The sequence below is a fragment of the Leucoraja erinacea genome, chromosome 1, assembly GCF_028641065.1.
Source record: "Leucoraja erinacea ecotype New England chromosome 1, Leri_hhj_1, whole genome shotgun sequence".
Classification (NCBI taxonomy): domain Eukaryota; kingdom Metazoa; phylum Chordata; class Chondrichthyes; order Rajiformes; family Rajidae; genus Leucoraja; species Leucoraja erinaceus.
The window spans coordinates 99,830,885-99,836,959 of NC_073377.1; positions in this window are offsets into that span (position 1 = coordinate 99,830,885).

A 6,075-nucleotide genomic window follows, 5' to 3' on the forward strand; every position below is an offset into this window, starting at 1 on the left:
AGTGAGGGGATGAAGCGTGTTAGTAAAATTTTCGAAAGGAGTAATGTGATTCCCATCCCCTTTATTCACGGTCGAATATTTAATATCAAGCACGAAACAATATTTAGGCGATTTGTTTTCACTACCTTGCCATTAACTAGCACTCGCCCACCCCGATCGCGTCCAGAATTGTACAAGTGTACTCGTGTGCAAGTTCATTCGGAATGTAAACTCCTATCATTCACAAATTTCGCCTGACATTTCCCTTTTACAAAGGAAGCGCCATCGCCCCTCCCCGTGAGATTGTTGACAGTTCGGACAAATTAAATCAGACTCCGGCTCATCCTACAAATAATGGCGTAGATTAAGAAGGGAAAAAAAGTATATTTGAACAAAGCTGATTGTGAGATAGCCGGAGAATCGCGTGGCTTATTTGGGGCTTTGAACGTGATCTCCCTTCTGTTGTGGAGTGAATGGCATTAAGCGGACGCATCCTGTGGCGCTCCCGGCCCCGACACAGCGCCACTTGTCACATACGCCAAATAAAGATAGGAAGAGGACTTTAAATACCCTCTTTCACGAGCATCCATGAGTAACTAATGATATCCCATAAACAGAAAATGCCAACACCCATCCATACACGTCCATTCAGAGGTGTTTATTTCTCTAACCGAAAGTTTTAAAGTAACTAAATGTCAGATTTATCCTAAAATGGGAAATATCTACCAATACCACTGTTTCGGACTGTAAATGTATTTACAGCCCAAATAAAAATCGCTGCACGAATTGCTTGCATTAAGTAGTCTTTTCATGAACGCACATTGAAACACAGGGGGAAATGAATCCAAATTATTCGATTTAATTTGCCCACTTCATCACAAGGTACGTTCAATCAATGCATCATTGAACTATAGTCGGGCAGAACAGCGGATATAATGACTGAGTAATTTTTGCGTGGCGGAGGTTCACCACCTTAATCTTCTCAGATCGTTCTAAATCCACCGTGATACATGTACAAGTGTACAATGCTGCATAGTGGATGTTTCCTGCATTTACCAGTTTAACTAATCTACCATCAGGTTTAAGTTACGCCAATTTTCCCAGGACGCAGTTCACAAATCCCCAAGAGGAGCACACTTGCCAAGAAATGACAGATTTACCTTTATGCTTAATCTGACTTTTACTCGTAATCAGTTTTATATTCCTGCTATTTGATTGACTACATTACCTTTGCACTTGACCGACCCAACAGATCTCCCCCTCAACTAACCTCATCAGAAATTGACTCGCCACACTGCGTTTAAACTTGACCTACGCTTATGTTCTGGTTTCGAGATTGCAATGGAGTTGCAGGATTTGCCCGACGAACTACCTTTCACATTCTTGAGTGTGGATTAAATTCTGTTCAGCGATAGGATTCTGCTTGACTACACTTGACTACACTCATCGCCATCAGAACTTTCAAGACTACACACTACAAGGGCGACAAAGTGAAGATTAATTTCTTAAATCTTAGGCGTGCTGACATTATTAATTCTTACCTAACTATAAAAGTGGGGTGCTTTAACCCGGACAAGGGCAGTGTGACCAGAACAACTTTTGATAGTGTTCACTCCGGTAGTGTTCCTTTATATAAACATTGAGAGACTCGCTGAAGCTTGGTGCCGCCAACTCCCAAGGTTCTGTGGGGGAGGACCACAGACTAGGGTTCTCCTGCTACGGGTTATTAATGGGTAAAGTAGGGTGGAGACACCCCTCAAACAACGGAAGATATATCACTGCGGGGGAGGGAGCACATGAGTGGCAAGGGTGCTTGGCTTATGGATAGTTGCGTAACTGACTCTAATGAATATTTGGACGCAAGATTTTTTGCACTTAATTTGCACAAAAGTTTATATAGGAAATTAAAAGGTTATATTAAAAACACGTTGGGTTAGCGGGGAGAGAGTTAAAACGCTCTCCGTTTCAGACCATCTTTGCTTTGAAATAGGACAGGGCGCACTCCCAACAAAAAGAGGAAAGCCACCACGCATCGATTAGGATTTGAATGAGAAAGGTTGAAGCTTAGGAAGACGAACCCTGTAGTGAGGGGGGCGTGGGCTTATGAATAGACAAACAGAGACTAACATTACCAGCATTTTCCGTTCTTCATTCCGGAGTACAGCGTTTTACGTGTTTATTTCTTCATGCAAACGTCGTCTCCGCCAACCCTGTGTTGGGACTGGGCAGAAGTTGTAATGAGGGATACTGTGCTGCAGGACCAGTCCAAATCCACACTTATTTTTTTAAATAATGGAACCCAATAATATGGGGGAAATCAATCGATTTCCTCATGTGCGGCAATTGGGAGAATTGAAAAATATTCACTTGGTCCCTGCAAAGATGTGAGTTCAACGTCAAACATAAGGCACCGCCTGCAGCAGGAGATGCAAGTCAGCACACAACCTGGACGGTTGTTTTTTTCCACCCAGAAAGGACTCTGAAGTTGAACTATCTCTATTTAGTGAAGCGGCATGAATGGACTTTGACAGAACCCAGCGACTAACCGCGCGGACATTGCCAAATAAGGTCCGACAACACCTTGAATCGTAAAGTATTATTCAACCTTACACATTCTTAGTGCCACATGTAAACCGCAAAACCATCCGACTGGATTAAAAAGTTCAATCATGTTTGCAATATTGTGTGGTGACCTTGGGCACACACTGGTGATACCATGGTACAAAAAATACGGCCGAGTGATAAAGCTGTTAGGAAGTTAACTGGTGAGAGAATCACATGCGCAACTGATGTTAAATCGCCTGCAAATAAGGGTAACTTGCAAATACTGGACAAGGCGTCCACACAAAATACATGCCGATCAGATTCAGAAATATAGTTGAAAACTGATATCGAAACCCTATTACAAAAGAAGGCAGACGGTATATCCATTTTGAGGTCAGGGAAACAAACGATGAGCCCGACTTTAAAAGCTGCGGGTCTTTCACTGAGCCTCTTGCGTGAGCAGTTAGCACTGATACTGCCCTCTGCTGGGTGCGAGCATTGCCGCGCCATTGCACGCACCCTCCATCCGCAGGTGAGAGAGACAAAAGTCCAACAATCACTACCTCAGTTGAATCCTCATCGTGTTGTCATCAGCCAACCTTGTCATTGAGAAGGTGAGAGTGAGCCACACCCATACTGGAGGAACAACACATCATATACCGCTGGGGAACTTCCAACCCACAGATATGGACATTGAATTCTCCTATTTTATGTAACACCCCCGGTGCCCCACCTGGACTCACATCCAGCTTCACTCCGTACAGTCACTCTAAAGGAGGGTCCCGACCCAAAACATCACCTATCCATGTTCTCCAGAGATGCTTCCTGACTCGTTGAGTAATTCCACCACTGTGGTTTTTCTGGTTAGAGGGTGGGGTGGGCATGCAGTGCGTGCAATGGTGGTTATTGTAAAAAAAAAAGCCCCACCCTTGTTTTCTTAAATTGGGACACGGTAATGAACATTGCCTGGTTTACCAAAATTATGATTGCAATACATTTCACAAAGGCTGTATTTAGTGCCTGTGCTCTGGCAATCCAGAATGTTAATGACTGGGTGGTGAGCCTATTAGTCAAGTTGATGACCACATTGTTGTAAGGGAGAAAGATTTACTTCATCCAATCCAATCCAACTTTATTTGTTAAGCACTTTAAGACAACCAATGTTGACCAAATTGCTGTACAGAAGAATAAACAAGACATCATAAACAGACAACATAACATAACATAACAGCTCATATAAATCACAAAAATTACATATGAAATACAACAATAAATTAAAAGACATAAAACATGAGTAAAAATAATAACCACGGAATAAAGCAATCAAAATAAGAAATTAAATCAAGTAAATAAAGTCGACATCTTACTGGGTATCAAAGGCCACGGAGAAGAGATGGGTTTTAAGAAGTGATTTAAAAACAGACAGAGAAGAGGCCTGTTTAATGTGGAGAGGCAGATTGTTCCATAATTTGGGTGCTGACACAGCAAAGGCACGTGGTTTTTATGTAACTGTCCACTCATTGCATTTTCTGGGATATTGCCCTGTTTTTAGTGGGAGAAATTGTTGTAGTTTGTATCTGCACGTTTGGTATACAGGCAGCAGAGCTTTATTTTTACAGTATAAATTGACCCCGTTTGCTCTACAACACGTTGCTTTGAGTGTCATACACCCTTCCTCGCCTCCAACTCACTCACTGACACAGTGTTGGTTGTGAACACTCCCTTTCAGAAAACAAACCACATTGAATTGGGGAATAACAACTTGTACGGAAAGGTTTAGAGATGGAATACCAGAGGTTAGACTGATGGCAAATGAAATCATGGCAGCAATTACATTAAGAGTTGATCAGAGGTCATAATTGGAAGTGAGCAGGTACCTTGGATGGTCATATGATTGGAGGAGATTTTAGAAAAAGAGTGGAGGGGGAAGCTGATGATGTGTAAGGATTCAAAAATAAGTCTGTTAAATTTAACATCAGGCCTCTGCTTAATTCGCTAAGTAAATCAGCAAACACAGGAATTATCGGTGAATGGAACTCGGTACCTCAGTACATGGGCAACAGAGGTTTGTTGGACCACGTTTACTGAGAGCAGTTCAAGGAGCATAGGCCAGGAGAATGCTCCTTTTACCACATCCCTGCCCTATCCACTGACGCATAGCCCCTACCTCACATGTCTAGAGCGGTGGGGGTGGGGCAGAGACAGGGGGGGCAGAGAGACAGGGGGGGGCAGAGACAGGGGGGGCAGAGACAGTGGGGCAGAGAAAGAGGGGGGGGGGAGGGCAGAGACAGGGGGGGGCAGAGACAGGGGGGGGGGCAGAGGGGGGGGGGGGGGCAGAGACAGGGGGGGGCAGAAGGGGGGGGGGGGGGGGGGCAGAGACAGGGGGGGGCAGAGACAGGGGGGGCAGAGACAGGGGGGGCAGAGACAGGGGGGGGGCAGAGGGGGGGGGGGGGCAGAGACAGGGGGGGCAGAGACAGAGAGAGAGGGGCAGAGATAATGGGGCAGAGAAAGAGAGAGAGAGGAGAGTGGGGGGGGGGGGAGGGGGGGGGATGGAGGGGGTGTGGGGGAGGGATGGAGTGGGGGGGAGATGAGAGGGGAGGGGAGGGGGAGGGGAGGGAGGAGGAGAGGGAGGGAGAGAGTGTGGAGGAGGGGGAGGGGGGGGGGAAGGGGGGTGGGAGGAAGGTTGGCTTCCAATCACATCCAGTCGGTGAAGTTCATAAACACAAAATAAACACAGGTTGCCCTTGAGTTATGGGCACCCAACACCTGCACATCTGAACAAGCTCCAGAATATTGTTAAACTCAGAAGTCATTATTACAGATGGCAGACCCAGTTTCCGCTCTATGTCTGAAGAAGGATCCTGACCTAAAATGCCCACTGTTCATGTTCTCCAGAGATGCTGCCTGACCTACCGAGCTGAGTCTTCTTTTATAAACCAGCATCAGCAATTCCTTGTTTCTTCATCTCTATCTCTGGGTCTGGAGAAGTTGACGATTCTGGAGTTATAAGGAATGTCTGAATAGTCTGGGAATTTTTTCAGTGGAGCGTAATAGACTGAGGTGTGACTGTATAGGGGATTTACAAAACCATGAGGGACATAGATAAGGTGAATTGCTGCAGTTCTTATCTCAGAGTATGGGAATTAAAAACTAGAGGGTGTAGGCTTAACGTGAGGGGAAACATTAAAAGGGATCTGAGAGACAACTTTTTCCACACTAACAGTAGTGCACATGTGGACGAGCTGTTGGGGGAAGTGGTAGATTTACAACATTATAAAGAGACTTGGAAAGGTATGCGCATAGGAAAGGTTTGGAGGGATGTGGGCCAGGCTACATCAGGAAACGTAACTTGTTTTCTGTGGTATTAAATTATTTTACAAAGAGAATAATCAAACTCCTGACATCTGATGGTTATGAAAGATGCCATAAGAAAAGTCTGGGAAACTAAAACAGAATTAATTAAAAGTATGAATAGTATGAATCTAGTATGAAAAGTATGAATAGTATAAATAGTATGAATCTGAGAGAAATTTTGGGTAAAACATATTATTT